Raw genomic sequence first — 18,460 nt, forward strand, 5'->3', positions numbered from 1 at the left:
CCTAAATGATTTTCTAAAAACTCAAGTCTGACATTTCATTCCTTACTTAGTAAATTCCAGTGGCTACTTACCAGTTAGCACCGTTGTACAAATTTCTCAAGCTTTGTTGAGTAGCATGTTTGTAGGAATCAATGAGGAGGATAGTGGGAATAATCCAGGATGAGAATTGGACAAGGCATGAGTATTATTGGGCAGAGAGTGAAAGATTTGAAAGTAGAGTTGAACTGATTCACCAGTACATTGAGATTTGGAAGAAAAAAGATAAAAGCCTGAACAAGGCTCAGTAATGGTGTAAGAAAGAATAGGAGGGTTAGGGGTTTGAATGACCTGTCAAGCATAAAGGCCAATTTTAGGAGAAATAAGGCATCAGTTGAGATGAGATAATAGATTATGATCAGCTAAAAGAATTGAATTCTTATGGGTGATGGCATGATCAAGGGTATGGCTATCCCTGTGTGAGGCAGGACCTCACAATTGAGGAGATCGAAGAATTGGGAGATCAGTGTGTTTGAAGGAGCATCAGCATGTATGTTGTGAAGTCGTCTAGTATGAAGGCAGCAGTTGTGGTGGTGAGGAAGACTGTGAGCCTGGAACTGAACTCCTAGATGGGGTCAGCATATAACAACTACCAGGATCAAGATAATTTGGATAGTGTGATCTTAAGAGGAGAAGAGATTGCTGCCAGAAGTAGAGGGAGAGTCTGAAAGTGGCAAGGAAGAATAAGGAATAGTCTGACTCCTCTTGCAGGGTCACTGAGTTGGGAATATAGAAAAGAAGGGATCCTTGTACCCTCTTATAGAGAGGGTCAGGGGAAGCCAGGTCTGGATGAGTGCCTGCTATTCTTTTGATTAACTTGATGTAATCTTTTTCTTAAAATCTAGGGTACCTGTCAAACTCTGCCTGGTTTTCTTTTCTTCTTCATCATTCATTCCAAATGAACAAGTATTTGTCCCTCCACATACATTTACACACAAGGTTCCCTTTTTCTTTAAACTTTAAAAAATTTCAAACTATTTTATACCCCCAAAAAAGAGCATTTTCTTACACACAGCAGAACATAAAAAGAGGATTCTATGCAAAACCATGAATTAGCATCCCACTTGATTTTTTAAAGTATGTAATAAATTATGTATGTGACTTTTAAAACCTTTTTTTCTGTGCTTCCTTCTGATCTCCCTTCTGCTCTCCTCTGTGCATTTAAGAAATGTTAAAATAACCTTCTTTTTAAAAATTACCCTCTCTTTCCGATAAACATGGAGAGAAAGAAGAAATTAAAAAAAAAAACTTGTAGCAAATGAACAAGTCAGTTAAAATGAAACTACACAGCAGCCATGTCCAAAAATGTATGTCATTTTCTGTACCTTGTAGGCATTACTCAGGAGTTGCTTCATCAAAAAAATCCTCTGGTAACATGGTAAGTCATTGCATTGATAAGAATTCTTAAGCATTTCAAAAGTTTTCTTTATAGTGTTGCCATCCCTATAATTTATATTCCCCTGACTTCTACTCACTTCTCTCTGGGTCAGTTCATACCATCTAGAGTACTCAGAAATTGTCCTTTTAAAGACAGCTAGATGGTGCAGTTGATAGAGCACAGGGCCTGAAGTCAGGAAGACACAAATTCAAACATGGCTTCAGATAGTTACTAGTTACATGACCAAGGCAAATCACTTAGCTTCTACTAGACTCATAGTTTCCTCAGTTGTAAAATGATAATAATGCCACTTACTTTCGAGGGTGGTTGTGAGGATCAAATGAGATTATATTTGTAAAGAGCTTGGTTAGTGTCTAAATAAAGACATTTTTTTTCATTTATTACAATGAGTGCAGCCATTCCCCAATTGGTGTTCATCCCATTGATTTCTTTATGATTATCCCCCCCCCCTTTCCGCCCTTAATTCCATCTTTAGGATCCAGAAATTTGTTTCCTTTAGAGCTATACCTTCTTGGATGTTATCTTCCCACTTTAAACACTCTTACCCTTCTGTCAACCAGGGTTTCTGGCTGACCTGTTAGGCAGTTCCAGGGTGGAAGAATTCTTACTGTAGTTTATCATTGGACCTATTGATTATCATTTGGTCAAGTGAAAACTTCAGGGTTTTATAAGAGTAAGTATATAGACACTGGGTGGTTAGCCTTTGGTTCAGGCTGCTATCTTGGGTGGTGCCCTTCATTTCTTCTTGAGCATCCAGGGTGAGAATTGGTGTCAGAAGGTTCTCCTGTGGCTTTTCCCTCATCTTGAAGGATGAAGTTGCTATTAAGGGAAGCCAAGAAAGCATTAGCAGTTCTGTTTTTGGTAGAGTATGCCCCCAAAAAAGAGCATTTTCATACACGCAGCAGAACATAAAAAGAGGATTCTATGCAAAACCATGATGCCAGCAGATATTTGAATAATTGAAAATTTTCATCATTACTATTTTAGACCCCAGTGCTAGTCTTGTGATTAGTTTTCTTCATTATCTCTAGGATGTCAAAATATTTCCACAACAATAAAGCTTATTTATACTTTCATTATCTTCATTCAAATGTTCTTCAGCACATTTCCCTCTTCTGATTCCTGGATTTTTTCACAAATATTTGACATTTCTACTACTATTTTCCTAGGTTGCAGCTACTCTCTGTTATTTGTGTGTATGTTTGTGTGTATAATCTGGAACCTGAAGACCTTCAATATTCCATTATTTATAATCTTCTAAGTAAATAGAATGTGAGCTCTTTGAGGGCAGTGGATGTGTCTCTTATTTGTTTCCTCAGTGACTGGCAATAAACAGTAGGTGCTTAATAATGATGGTTGATTGATTAGATTTGCAAGACTCTAGACAGATATGTGTTTATACATTTTTTATGTGTGTATAGATGAAGCTAGATGGCTCAGTGGACAGAGCATTGGACCTGGAGTCAAGGAAGACCTGAGTCCAAATCCAGCCTCAGAGACTTCTTAGCAGTGTGTCCCTGGGCAAGTCATTTCACCTCTGTTTGCCTTAGAGGTAACTAGGTGGCTAAATGGATAGAGCCCTTTGCCTGGAGTTAAAAGACCTGAGTTCAAATCCAGCCTACTGGTTGTGTAACCCTGGACAAGTTACTTAACACTCAACTCTGGTTGTCTTAATCCACTGGAGAAGGAAATGACAAACTAATCTAGTATCTTTGCCTAGAAAACCCCATGGCCTGTATTGTTACATGTCACAAAGAGTTGGACATGACTGAACAACAACATATTTGTGTGTGTGTATATAGATGTACATGTACATCTATATACATATGCATATGTATACATACACAAATATAAATATTTTAATATAGAAATTTAAAATATGCCTTGGTAGGTATTTTCTATTGTGATCCAGAAATCCAAATTCCTATTCTCAGATATTCTCTTCTTAATATCTTCTTACAACATCAGTCATACTGTCTTTCTCTAATCATCTCTCTTACTTGTCTTGTGTCGCTCTCATAATTCCTGACATGTGTCTCCACATGAATCATTAGAAATGGATAATAGTCATCAGTTTGACAAGTCTTGGGAGAGTCCTTGTACCATCTTAGGGAGAGGGAAGACATCTCTTGTGAAGTTGGCAAATAGCTGCCTTGAAAATAAGAAAGCCTAAAAAGTATGTAGCATTTGAAGGTTTGCAAAGCACAAGCTTTATGTTTTTATTTGATACTTACAGCAGCACTGTGCTATTATCTATTTCACAGTTTAAAATGAAGATGAGGGAAGTTGTGATTTTCCAAGATGTGGGCAGCCAATAAGAAAATAGATAAAAATCTGAGACCCCTCTTTTGACACCTCTTATGATCCATACCTTTTCTTATTGGAAAAACATTATAGACTTACTGGAAAGCTTTGAGTCCATAACCAGACCAGAAGCTACTGAGTTAACAATTTCTCTCCTTGACAATTTCTCTCCTTGATAATTAAGAAGCCTGAACCCTAAAAAATATATTACTTAGATAAGGACTGGAGCCAGACAATTTAGTCCAGACTATCTGACCAGGTGCAGATCTGTAAATCAAGGCAGAACGCAATTAGTAAACATCTCCATGAAATTTATTTCTGCTCCCAGAATTAAACCCCTACTAATTGGTGGTTGGAATTTGGCCCTTGTCCTTGCACCCATATCTACTTTTTAGACTTTAATGGATTGTGTATGATTTGTAACCCCTTCGCAGCTGTGACTCTTTCTTTGTGTTCTTTGTTTGAAACCAGTATAAAATAAAGTCCAAATCCCATAGCGTTAGAGCAACATGGGCTAACCACTAGTCTGGTTGTTCTCATTTTCTTTCTCCTGCCTTAATAATCCTAAGCCACCAACGCCACTCAGGACCCCAAAACCATATAGAGGCTGGCCCCCTATACCAAGAGCCATACAATTAGTAAGAATTTGAGTCAGGTGGGATTCATGCACCATACCAAGTATCACCTGCAGCACCTCATTTAGGACTCCCTCTTAGCAGGGAGTCACCAGCCATCACTACTTCTTTCTTCTTCATCCGACCCTGATAGCATATTCTCTCTCCTGGTGGCACCAGCTTCTGCTTCCTCCTCAGAGGCTCCATATCTCTCCTCTGTGGAAAGACCATCATGCTCATTTTTTAAGCTCCAAACACTCAGTGGTCCCTATTGCCTTTCTCCTGTCAGTGTTCTTTTACCTTCCAGTTTCTTGAAGTAGATTAAGATTCCCTTTTCATCCCTTCAAATCCTTTTCCTTTTTTGATTGTGAGCGGAAGCCTTTTGTTCAAGAAACATTTTTTGTCTCCTGATGATTATAATATTTATACTGTATTATTGAGAGCCAGTCTTGAAGAAGACCTGCCTTCAAGTCCCATCTCACTGCTTGCTATTTCAGTACTACACTGTTCTCTACTCTTGAATTTCTTGCCTCTTTGTACTCCTGCTGCTTATCCCTTGCTAAACTTCAGCCCTGGGCTATTCCCTTAATCCTTTATTGAAGCTGGGGAAGCCACACAACTGTACTTACCTGGTATGTTATAAATTCACTTAATTCAGTTGCAGCCAGCTAGTCCTTTTGTCCTTTCTAATTGATTCCCATTTCCCTACAAAACCTTTTTTCAAATCTTCAATGTCACCCAATTCCTCTTTCTCAGCTGAGCATCTTACCTCTTCTTCTGCCAGAAGAATGGATACCAGTCACCTCCTCAAGCTCCTTCTTCTCTCTTTTTTCTTCATCTCAAAACCCCTTGGTGTGATCACTCATTCTCTTCTCCTTTGCCCCCGTCTCTGAGAGTCTGGGTGTCCTTCTTGTTGTCAAGCCCAATTTCTTCCTGTGCCCTTGATCCCATCCTTGGTTTCTACTGCAGATTTCAATAAGTTGTCCAGTCTTTCTCAAACCTTTTGTCTCACTTGTCTTGTCTTTCAATTGATTTCTTCCCTACTCTCTTCAAACATGCCAGAGTTGTCTCTAGCCTTCGATAACCTTTTCTAGAACCTACCATACCCTCGAGTTATTATTCTATTTATTTTCTTCCTTTCTCAGACATACTGATAGAAATAGCTGTCTTTTATACTTCCTCTCCATTCAGTCACCTTTCAACACCTTGCAGTTGGCTTTTGGCCTCATCACATGGCTAAAAATGCTTTTCCAAAGCTACTAATGATTTCTTAAACTACCATTTTGCCAAATCTGATTTTTTTTTCAGTCCGTCCTCACTCATTCTTTTCTATCTCTCTGTTGCATTGACCACTCATTAACTATCATACTCTTCTCTCTAGGTTTTGGTTCTCTGGCTACTTGTCTAACCACTCCTTAGTCTCTTTTGCTATATCACAACATAAAATGATTTCTGGAGATATAGGCCTAAAGTTTTACCCTAGGCTCCCTACTCTTTTTTTCTTTGTATATCCTCTCTCAGTGACCTCATCAGCTCCCATGGGTTCTGTGCAAATAACTCATAGAACTATATATTTGGCTACAGTTTTCTGAGGTTTAGTCCCGAATCATCAGTTATTTCAAATTGAGCATTTCAAACTTAATATATCTAAAAATAAATTCCTTATCTTTACTTCCCCCAAGCTTCTTCCAAACTTCCCCATTTCTAGGGAAGGCATTACCCTTTTTCAGTCTTCCAGGTTTGTAATTGACCTTTCATTTTCCCTTATATTTATTCATTCAATTGTCAAATCTTACTACTGGGCTACTTTTTCTAGTTTGACAAAAAAAGGAAAAAGAAAGATGGAATTATGACTGGATGGAGTCATAGAGTGGAAAGAAAGTCTACTTCCACAATAAGGCTTTCATCTGATCCCTTCTCTCTAGTCATAAAGCTACCACTTTTGTGCAGGACCTGATCACCTTGTACCTACATTATACCCCCTACTTTAGATCTCTCTTTAGATGATCTCTCATCTTTGGACCTTTGCATTTACGCCTGCAATCTTTTACTTCAAGATAGCTCAAGCTATCATTTTTTATACCTTTCCTGAATCTTTCAACTGAGTGCCCTCCCTTTTGACTATCTTGTAGTTACAAAACTTTATTTTTTCCTCTCTGGATTTATTTGGTATGCACATATACATACAGTTGTCTCCATCTTGTGATATAAGTATTTTGTGTGTAGGGATTCTTCCATTTGTTGTATTTTTATCTCCAGTGCTTGAAACATAGTAGATACTGTTCTGAGCATGATAGTCTGTAGAACAGAGAAATATTCCTTGAAACCCTGGTGCCATCCCTTGTATCAGGGAGACCTTGTACTTTGATGAAAGGTGCTTGGCTGTGATAGACAAACATCACACATTTTGGGCAGGTTCCTGCAAGATCCTTCTTGTTCTCCATACTTGTTGAGCCTGGGGATAGTAATGCCTGTGTGATATACTTCATAGAGTTGTGGTGAGGAAGGTCTTTTAAGGCTTAAAAAGCATGCTATAAAATGAAAGTGTCATTATTAATTTTTAAAAGATAATAATGGGGTGGTTAAAGTAGGGAATTAAGTTATTTCTTTATATAAATCAAAAAGAACAAACACTTCTGAATTATCCAGGCTACTTGAGGCAGGAGTTTTGTGTTCTAGAGTTTTTAAGCTTATTATGATGATGGAGGTCACAGCAAGGCATGAGACTACATTGATATGAAGTAGAAAAAGTGTTAGAACCAAAATCAGGCAACCTGGATTCAAATTCTAGCTCTGCCACTTCTGGTGCCTGAGAATGTCCTTAATTTTCCTGGAGTGTTTAAAAAGTCTTCTTTCTATTCTTTGACTCCATCCAATTATTTTTCTATTTTTCTTTTTCCTTTTTTTTGCCAAACTAGAAAAAGCTGACTAAACCTGCTGCCTCCACTTCCTCATTAACAGATTTTCCCTTAGCTACTTATAATTAGGCATCTGTCCCTACAATTCCTCCAAGGAAGGGGAAGAAATACCCCAGATTTTCCTGGGTTTTTGGCCACCTTTAGCAACTATGACACACTGCTTCTCATTTTCTGGGTTATCATCATTATGGTTGATATGAGTTATTCTAAGACTCCAATAGTTGCTGATCTTCTGTGGATTTTCTTGTAGACTGTTCACTATGCAAATTAAATCATTGGTCTCATCTGGACCAAAATAAACAAGAATAATAACTCATTTTTAGCTGGCTCTGAGTGGTTTGTAGTTTTGTTCCCAATATATAATGGAAGTATTTTAAATTCTAAATTTTGCAAATTTAAAAAAAAAACTGTTTCTAAATAGTTAAGTGAGTTGTTGATGGCCACACAGCCAGGAATTGGTAGAACAATATTTCAAACCTAAATTTTTTGGACTCCAAATCTAGTGAATATGATAATCTTTTCTGGGGATGGTGTGTGTGTGTGTGTGTGTGTGTGTGTGTGTGTGTGTGTGTGTGTGCGCGTGCACGCGCTGGAGTAAGGTAGGCAGCTGATGTGACAGGGTAGGTATATGAATTGGAGAGTAAAGTTGTTTTAGAGCCTCTGCTAACATATGGATAGCTCCTTGTAGGAAGAGGGTAAAAGTTCCAAGTTTTTGCATGATGAATCACTAGGTTCCAGCTGAGGGGAACCAAATTAAGACTTTTTATCCATTAAAAAAAAATCATAATCATTCCTGACCTCTTGTTAACTTTTGTCAGTGGCCATCACCCTGCCCTCCTCTCAAATATTCTTTCCTAATTGGTTTCATTCCATTAATTACCTGGTTCTCTTTTTACCTTTATAACCCTCTTCTCTGTTTACTGGTTCTTTGTCTCTGTTAAGAATTTTAAAATTGGTGTTCCCTAAGGATTGATCCTTGACTGCCTTTCCCCTTTTCTGCCCTTTCTTCTTTGGCAACTTCAGTCACTCACATGGCATTATCTACTTCTATTTAGATAACTTCCAGTTCTATATATTGAGACTAACTTATTTCTCACTTTCAGCCTTAAATCTCCATGCACCTCTTTTTCTCTTGCTCACTTCATCTTTCACTGTTTCTGTATTTCTAGCCAATCTACTTTTCTAGTCAAATTCGTCTTTTATGCCACTTCTCACATGCAAGTCACCTTTTCTAATATGCTACAGCCTGCTTACAAGATACTTCTCTTTCCATTGTCCTCTAAGACTTTCTGTCTTTTCCAGTTCTGATTTATATCTATTATTATCTTATTTATATTATATTATATAATAATATATAATATCATAATATTATATTATTTATTTATATATTATTAGATATTATATATGATCATATATGATATGATATTCATAGGAAGTTTATGGTTTGTAGGACTTTTAGAGCTAGGAGCTCATCTGCTCCAACTCTCTTCTTTTATGGATGAGGAAACTGAGGTTCAGAGAAAGTAAATGATTTGCCCAAAATTATTGAGATAGTGAGTAGCAGAGAAAGCATTGTCAGTCATTAAGCATCTTTTAAGCTCCTACTATTTGCCAGGCATTGTGCTAAGCTCTGGGCATAAAAAGAAAGGCAAAATGCCCTCATGGGAGCTCACAATCTAACAGGGGAGACAACAAGAAAATATGTAAAAATCAACTATAGTACATAGGCCTTGGAACCTAGGTATCATGACTCTAGCTTTGGTATTCTCATTGTTTCTCTTTGATTTCTTAATCTACATCTTGGGATTTTGTTGGCTGATAAGGAAGCCCTTCGTGAAGGTTAGAGGCAAATAAACTAGATGGCCTGTCTTCATTCCTTTTTCCCTTCTGGGAGTTCTGAGATTAGGACACGAGGATGGGAAGAAGTGTTGGATTATTGTATAATTTTTTGGGGGGTGCCATTTAAAATTCTCTCTTCATGTGTTGCAGGAGTACTCTGGGCCCAAGACACAGTTTATAGGAGGGCCTGTCCTTCTTATTGGGGACCTGGAGAAGAGTAAATATGTGCGCAGAAATGTCAGGAAGGTGTGGATTTATTGAGCATTTTCTAGAGGTGTCCAGTCCACATTTGAGGACTTCATATCTGTGGCATGCAATGCCATGAGCAGGAAGCTGGCTCTCTGGCACAGTAGGAGGATCCATTAGGATTGTGTTGGGGAACTGGGAATAGAAGGCAGTGGTCTGTCCACTTTCCTTTCCCCCTCATCCCTCTGGGATGACAGCAGTGGAAGGAAGGCAGAGCCAGTAGATTCTAGACTATCTTAGGTTTTAAGAAATCCGTGGACTCTTCCACATTCACTTTAGAATGAAGTGGGAAATTTGGGGGAGGGTAAGGATGGCAAGTTGAGGGGGATGGCTGTTAAAAGGTGGAAATTTGTGTTCTTTCTTCCAGATTATCAGTTAAGTAAAGGAAATTTGGGGAATCAAATCACAACAGGATAGCACTAATGGAAGTCAGGTGTCAATACAAGGGAGAAATTCATCTGGGCCTTTGGCTCAAGATATACTCTGGGAGGGGAGGGACAAAGCCTCTCTGTGACAGCAGTTTCTGACGCACTTTGGAAAAGGTGGAAGGGAGCAACTTGACAGGTGATAGTCATAAAACATGGGTAGATTTTTTTTCAACTCTTCCCCTGCCCTGTAAAAGAGGCAGAGCAGAGATCTTAATGTTCTTTTGGAGAAACTGAGGGTGAATATCATTTAAGTACCTTTTTTTGGAGCTTATTTACAATTATTTCCTTATCTGTAAAATAAGGATAAAATACTTGCACTTGCTACCTCTCAGGGTTACTGATTGTATTTGTATTGCATCCTGAAGGGCAATAGAGAGGTGAGAGCTTCCATCTGTTTCAGTTAGCTCCCTTATTTTACAGAGGACAACACTGGCCAGGAGGGGTAATTTACATGACTGATGTCTTCTTCTGACTCTTCAGGCTGTGTTCTTTGGTCTGTTCTTCCTTGTCTCCTTGGCAGAACTTGGGGCCTGGCTGGTGAGAAGGCCAGCCTGGATGAGTGAAGAAAGCAACAGGTTTGCAGACAGATTTGAGTCTTGACTCTTATTGTGCTGGATCCTAAGCAAATCGCTTAACCTTTCTGAGGCTTAGTTTCCTTTTGTTCTATTTTAGTGTTCTTCTTCTTCTTCATCATATATTGTATTCAGAGGTGTTCCAGGAGAAATGGTCCTTGGCAAGTGGCTCTCCTACTGTCAAATGGTAAAAATCATTGGCATTTAAAGTCTTCTGTAGGCTCCCTGCGTGTCAGCAACACAACTCCAGTGGCAGCCAGGACATCAGGGATTGTATTTTCTCATATGATGCTTACTGCAGTTATGGTGAGAGTCTCCAATGTATCTCACACGGCTGTTTTGAAGAAAGTACTTTGTAAATGTTAAGGAGTTATGAAGTGTATTTATTGAATTGTTGACTCCCTCTGTCTCTGACTCATGCTGCTTTCAAATTACCCAAAACAAAGTGCTAATCATTGTGGCAGTCCTCACCTCACACCCACACCTGAATCTAACTTCCCTGACCTTCCAGACTCTTTCCCTGGAAGGGCAGGTAAGGAAAGATGGGGAAGGATCTGTGTTGCCTAACCAGGAGCTCTGACCTGCTGGCAGAGATAAATGGAGTAGGGCTTTGAGAACTGGTAACTTTTCTCATTTCTATACCCTTCCTGGGACTGGAAGGCGAGGCTAGACTATCTGGGGTCTCTCTTCCACATGGAAAAAAATTGGGTGGGTGATGAGGAGGAGGGTAATAACTACAATAGCAACAACTAGCATTATATAGTATATGTTTGTAAAACACTTTCCAAATATCTCATTTCCTCATAATAACCCTAGGAGGTAGGTGCTATTATTATCCCCACTTTACAGATGAGGTAACTGATTTTTACTGGAGAAGATCTGTGAATTCTTTCATTTGGAACTTTTTCCCTATGTTCAGAAGTTCTGAAAGGTTCTTTTCTATTATTTTCTGCATTGTGGTGTTGAGGTATATGTCCTGTTGTGTTCTTCTGGGAGACTTATGATCTTTAGATTGTCTCTACACACAGCTGTCTTTGAGATCAATAGGGTTTGATTTTAATTATTTTTCTAAAATGTCCATCATTTCTGTATATTCATTTCCTATCTATTGTGCTCTCGTTTTCTTTGGTGAGGCTTGTCATTGCAGATACAAGTTTTTCTATTCTACTTATTTTTGCTGTGTAAACCACAAATTCTACCCTCATAATTTCATTTCTCTTTGAAACAGCTCAGAAACAATCTATTGTGGTTTCATGTTCTCAAATTCCACCAAGTTTTCTGCCTCATCAAGTGTTGGATCATTTTCCTTTTTTTGCAGTATTGATTCATAGATGCCTGAACATGTTTATTATATTTGGATATCGTATTTCCTTCTTTGTTACTGTTTTTCTTGTTAATAAGTTTATGTTCAAGATATTTGAGTTTTATTCTTCCTGGAATCTTTCTTGATTTCATTCTCCCCAGCCCTTATTTTCTTTACTACTCTTTTTTGATTCTGGCCCCTGTAATGAGGTTTGGATTTCAAAGTATCTCAGAATCCTCTGACTTACTAGCCTAGGTCTCTGGACTTTTAGGGGTTCAAAATTGACTTTATCTGCATGCTGTGCTTGTTTCTTCAGACTTGGGGGAATGCTACAAAACTTTTCCCTACACATACATACACAATTCCTTGTCTGGATGACCTGCCCCACTCCCTATCTTCCTCACTTCTTTGACTTGGCACTGGTAGCACTGAGCTTTTCAGGGTTGTCTTTCCTATCACCAGCTATTCAGAACTTTGCAGACCTTGGACAGGCTTTTGCTCTTTTAAAGCAGGCTGTTATAGCCAATTCGAAGTTCCACAGCCTGGAGATGGAGCTCCACAGGAGGGACAGAAATGAGAGTGGGTTTTGTTGCAAGCCTGTGTCATGCCCTTGGGTCTGTTAGTGCAGCCTGTTGGAATGTGGGGAAAGGAGTTTCTAAGTAAGCTCAGTCACTAAACCTCAGTTCAGGGATTTTTGTTGTTGTTTTTACTCTGTGAATACTTTATTTAAGAATTTATTTTTAAAAAAACAACTGCTTGATCACATGGTTTGATATAGGGATATATGATTGGGGACATAGACTCTGAAGGATCATCCTAGTGCAAATACTAATCATATGGAAATAGGTCTTGATCAGTGACACATGTAAAGCCCAGTGGAACTACTTGTTGGCTACAGGAGGGGGCTAGGAGAAGGGGAGAGAAAGGACATCATGTAACTATGGAAAAATATTCTAAATTAATTAAATAAATAAACTAAAAAAAAAGAGAGAATTATACAGGGGAAAAAAAGAATTTCTTTTTTATTGGCAGCTACCTGGTCTCTAGCCACTGCCACCCACCCTGCTGTACACTTTCAAACAATACATTTTCAGACTTAAAGGCTAAAATCCAGCTGAATGTATGGTGGCCATTACTGTAATCCACTCCAGAGTACTTGGAGCTTCAGCCTAATTCGGTGAATATTCATTGAGTAAAGTGAGTGGAGTGAGTAGATAGGCCATTCTGGAGGGACCAGATCTATCTGAGCTCTACCTTGAAGGAGATTTTTAGGCTGATATTGAGGAGGGTTGTGAGCATGGATGATGGGTATCTGGATGCCTGGAGGCAGAAAGGAAATGGACACTTGACAGAGTTGGTTTGGTAGGAGGTGAAATGTGCCCAGGGCATTAATATTATAAAAGGCCACCCCCCCCCCCAAAAGGACCAGTGTGCAGCTCCCTGGCGAATGGCCTCCCTCTGTCTGCAGGTATGGGAGGGTACCCAGTAGGGAAGGAGCTGAGGTCTGACTCTGAGAGTGATGACAGTGCCTCAGAGGAAAGGAAGGAGGGGGTGAATGGGGAAGCCCACAGGACCCCTGGAAGGGGGAAATTGGGGTGCAGGATCAGGATTCAAATCCAGAATGATCACAAATGAGTCCCCCAGAACATTTGGTCCCTGTGGATACCTGAGATCCCGTAAGAGGGCACTGGACTTGGAGGGGGGGGTCAGGGAAGAGAACCCACATCCACGCTGAGGGGGAGATGTACACTGAGTCTCTCCACCTCAATGTCCTTGTCCAAGTTAAGGGTGCCAGACTGTTTTTAAACCCTTACTTTCCATCTTAGAATTAATATTGCATACTGTTCTGAAGCAGAAGAGTAGGAAGAGGTAGGCAGTGGGGGTTAAGTGACTTTCTCAGGGTCACACAGCTAGGAAAAGTTTGAAATCATATTTGAACCTAGGACCTCCCAACTCCAGTCTTGGGAATCCATCCACCTAATTGACTTTTAAAAAGCTTAGCTTTTAAAAAAAGCATAGGTTTTTGGTTGTGGTTCTTTTTAGCCTTCTTTTGGGTTCCAGGTGTCCTAGAACATAGATGACCAAAGTTGTTTTATTTTTGGTGCATCATTTCTATTTTGGAGAGGTTTTGAGAGATCAAGAGGATCAGAGAAAACATCTAGCCCTCCATCTTGTTGCTCATGTTGTGGGGGGACTTGAGGTGAACCCCAGACTTGGGACAGGAACTCTTTGCAAGAATGTAAGACTCCATAATTTAGCTTAGAAATAAAAAGAGAAATTTATTAATTTGATATTCATGTTGAATTTGGCTAGGAGGACAGTGCAGCTGGGACACTTCCCCCCTTCCTCTCCCAACAACATGCTCTGGTCTTTATATACCCTTTTGACAACAACAGCTATTGTGACTAGAGAAAGGATGATGGAATGGAATGAGGTTGGGCAGAAGGCGGGGATTTTTTTATCTGACCCAGACTAAAGTGATGTTTTGTGTTCTGAAGACTCAGGGGATGACCAGACATAGTTTAGGGGACAAGTAGATGTCCTAGATTCAACCTGATATCAGAGCATAACTGGAAAATGTGTCCATCTCAAAATCTAGGGGAATATTTCTCTCAGGGGTCTTTCCTTATCTTGATTCTCTGATGCCCAGAGTCACCTTTTCCTCAGCATTAACAAGAATGTAAGGAAGGAAAGGAATTTTCCTGCTTTCTGTTTGACCTGAAACAGGGTCAGTCCCATGCCAATGTGACTTAGAATGTACTCTGTGTTTGACATTGCTGTATTTTACCATCCAGCTTCCGCTAAGATGAAATGGGTCATTGAACACCACGCTTGAATCTCATCTCTTACTTATAACCTGTGTGGCATAGATAAGTTCTTTTCCCAGTCTAGGTTTCAGTTTTCCCATTGGTAAAAATAAGGGAACTTGTGAGCTCTTTCAGCATTAAATCTATTGATCCTTTGATCCAATAGAGCTTTTTAATTATGTATGGGCATTAATTAAACAAGCTTTCACTATCACACCCCTCCCCCCCACACACACACACACCCAGCCCTGGGTATATACATACTTATCTGTATTAAGAAATCTGTACTTGGCTAGAAGAGGAAAAACCATGGGACATCCTAGACTCTTTGCTGGCGTTTGAACTTAGTGTAGTGGAAAGTCTTGATATCAAATATCTAAGTTGTGTCCCAGGACTGATTCTTGCTATATAACCTTGGGCAAATCACTTCTTCTGGCTATTTGCCTTATATATCTACCTCACAGGGATGCTTTGAACAAAGTGATTTGTCCAGTCTGTAAGCATTTATTGAAGCATCTACTGTGTGCCAGGCATTTTGATAAAATCTTTAGAGTATAAAGAAAGTCAGATAACAGAACCTGCTCTCAAGAAGTTTACAGTCTGATGAGAGAGACAATATGTACAAACAAGATCTATACAAGATAAATTGGAGATAGTTTCAGAAGGAAGGCACTTGTATTAAGGGGATTAAGAAAGGATTCTTACAGAAGGTAGGAGAAGCAGGGAGCAGAGGGAAGAGGGAACGAATTCCAGGCATAAAGAATAGCCAAAGCACCATGTCCAGAGCAGGAGATAGAGTATGGTGTGTGAGGAATAGCTAGGAGACTAGGGTTACTGCCCTGCAGAGTACATAAGTGTAAGAAGATCGGAAAAGTAGGAAGAGACTAGAGCATGAAGGGCTTCACAAGCTAGCAGATTTTATAATTGATCCTGGAGGTAGTTAGGAGCCATTGGCGTTTATTGATTAGGGAAGTGGCATGATCAGACGAACACTTTTAAGATTTGTTTGACAACTGAATAGATGAATAGAACAAAGAATCTTGAGAAAGAGAAATCAGCTCTCAGACTTGTGAACCCTATGTAAACATGAACCACTTCATACATTAAGTATTTGAAACTCCTTTGGGTTAGAACCCTTTTTTAAATTAATAGATGGTCTTTTGGAATAAATGGGTCCCCAAAATGTACTACCCTGCATCCAACCTGGCAGTGAGCCTTTCTAAACCTAGTTGAGATGGACTGCTTTGTTTGGATGAACAATTTATCACTATTCTCATATTTGAAGCCTTACCTGACTAGGCAGGACTGAAAGATGTAGATATCAATCAGTGGGGAAATACAGGTCAGGGATAGCAAGTGTTATAGTTAAGAAAAAATTCAAGAAGGCTACGCTCAGACTAGTGAAGTTTGCAGACACAGGTGTTATTTGTTGTTATTGTCTAGTCATTTTTTCACTTATGTCTATGGGTGATGGAGAAACTTTTAGAGACCAAGTGCCCAAACTGCAACCCTCCCACCACATGTGAAACCCACCTTACCCCAGAGAAGGGAGGGGGAGGAAGCACTCCCATTGGGTTGCTGGGCAGAGGGGTGGGCCATGTGAGAAATGTCCTCAGGTGAGCATGGAGAGGGGGGAGAGAGTAGCCCCCTTTGGCATACTCCAGCACCTGTGCCATAGGTTTGCCAACATGGTGTCCAACCATGACTCCTTTTGGGGTTTTCTTGGCAAAGATACTGTAGTGGTTTGCCATTTCTTCTCTACCTTGTTTTACAGATGGTCATAGCAAACAGAGTTAAGTGACTAGTCCAGAGCCACACAGCTAGTAAGTATCTGAGAACAGATTTGAACTTAGGTCTTCCTGGCTTCAGATGTGGAGCTCATTGGACACTGTACCATCCAATTGCCAACATAGAAAAATACCACGTGTAAATAACATGCAGATTGTGTATAAGTAATTTGCAAGACAATACGTTAACATGCAAATTATATTCATATCATATGCAAACATGCAGTGTTTGTTTTTTTAATCCTTACCTTTCATCTTAGAATCAGTACTGTTTATTAGTTCCAAGGCAGAAGAATAGGAAGAGCTAGGCAGTGGAGGTTAAGTGACTTGCCCAGAGTCACACAGCTAGGAAGTATCTAAGGCCAGGACCTTATATCTCTAGGCCTGGCTGTCCATCCACTGAGCCATCTAGCTGCCCCCAAATGCAGTTTCACAATTTATTCTCAGAATAGAAGTAGCTACCTGGAAGAAAAGGAGATCTAGGAAGCTTGCTTCTTTACTAAAGAGACTTTTCTGGGCTCGTTGGGAGAGGAGTGGTGGGATGGAATTACACACTGCCCTGGAAGTTAGACCTGAGTGCTAGCTAGTCCTTGCTTCCCTGATAATTCACAAAAGGACTGTGGGCAAGGCTCTTGGCCTTTGTTTTCCCTTTAGTAAAATGAGTGCCTTGTACAAGATCCTTCTAGCTACATCCTGCTCTGGTCAGTGGCCTGGCAGGGTCAAAAGGACCATGACTAAGAGCTGGGTAGGGCATCAGGTACATAGAATGGAGAGGGGTTGCTTTGACAGATTGTGATCTATTATTATCTGTTGGGAACAGAGAGGAAAGATGCTTCTTTCCTCATGAGAGTCCTTGTTGGATGCACCTTAGTGACAGAGGAGGCCTGACTCTGCTTATGAATCATGCCCTCTTGCTACCCCTAAGGAAGCATCTGCTCACCTGACCTTTCAGGGCAGTATCCTTACCCTGGAAGGAAGATGCTTGATAGTATAATTTCAGGCATCATAGCAATGTGGCTCGATTGGAAGACCTTCCTGGTATTCCTTAGATTGCCTTATGTAGTACCTTTTTCAGGGAGACTCCCATCTATCAACTAGTTCCCTAAGGAGGTGAAAAGAACTCAGAGTTTACTCTTGGCTGATTTTCACCTTTATGACCTAGAGTTCTTTTTTATCCTAGAAAGCAGCGAGGGTGGGCTAGGGGTAGGTCCTTCAGGCCTCAAAGTCTTAAACTATTGCTGGAATGATTGGAAAGATTGGGCATCCCTAATGAGTCTACAGGCAGAAAAGGTAATTTTCTTTTGGAAGGAAAAATGTCTTAGGATTTTCACAGGATCATAAATAATAGAGCTAGAAGATGTCTTACCAGCTATCTAGTTCTCACTTTACATATTTGGAAACTGAGGCCAAGAGAAGGGGAAAAGTCTTGCCCAAAGTTATATAGATAGTGATAGATGAGGTTTGAACCCACATCCTCTGACTAAATCCTGTGCTCTTTTTCATTGTAAAAAGATTTCCAGGGACCCATGCAAGGTCATGCCAGACACATCCAGAGTGTATACAGCATAAAAGTGTCACTTTTCTCAGGAGCCTGCCAAGGGGATGAGTGCTATCTGATACTGGTGGGAGTTGGGAGAGAGAGAGAGTGAGCAGCCTGTAAGCTGGAGCAGGGAGAGGGAGGAGGGGAAATAGGGAGGAAAACACCTGCTTCTTCCTAAGTTCCCTTTTTGTTTAGTTTTTAACTAGCTAAGAATTGCCCCATATGGCAGTTTTTTTTCCATTTATTTGGGGGAAATGTTGAATCTTTCCATGGCTGGCCTCTTGCTTTACTGGAAATCTCATCAGACTATATCAGTTGGCTTTCTTTGACATCTATTCTTCAGTTGGAGAATTCAACAAATTCATCCTCTTCTGTCACCATATAAAGCAGTGGGACACAGACACTTCTTTTTTTTAATTTTTACATTTATTCATTTGTTACAATAATCTTCCAGGTGTTTCCCTTATATCTCCCCTCCCAACACTAGAGAAGACATCATTTAACAAAAATATATATATATATAACATATAACAAAAATATATAAAATTATATCTTATTTATTTCTGTTTATCAGTTCTTTCTCTGGAAGTGGACATGTACAAGTTATTTTTCAAACAATTTTTATGTTGCTGTATATAATGTTCTGTGACTCAGGACTTCTCAGAAA

At 39.7% G+C, this 18,460-nt stretch overlaps 1 protein-coding gene across 1 annotated transcript in view; it reads left to right on the forward strand.

Annotated features, from left to right (window-relative positions):
* The window catches only part of JAG2 (jagged canonical Notch ligand 2), a 148,596-nt gene that overhangs the window by 18,134 nt on the left and 112,002 nt on the right, over window positions 1-18,460 (forward strand). The window lies entirely within an intron of this gene.

Source organism: Gracilinanus agilis, chromosome 2 (genome assembly GCF_016433145.1).
Source record: "Gracilinanus agilis isolate LMUSP501 chromosome 2, AgileGrace, whole genome shotgun sequence".
NCBI lineage: Eukaryota > Metazoa > Chordata > Mammalia > Didelphimorphia > Didelphidae > Gracilinanus > Gracilinanus agilis.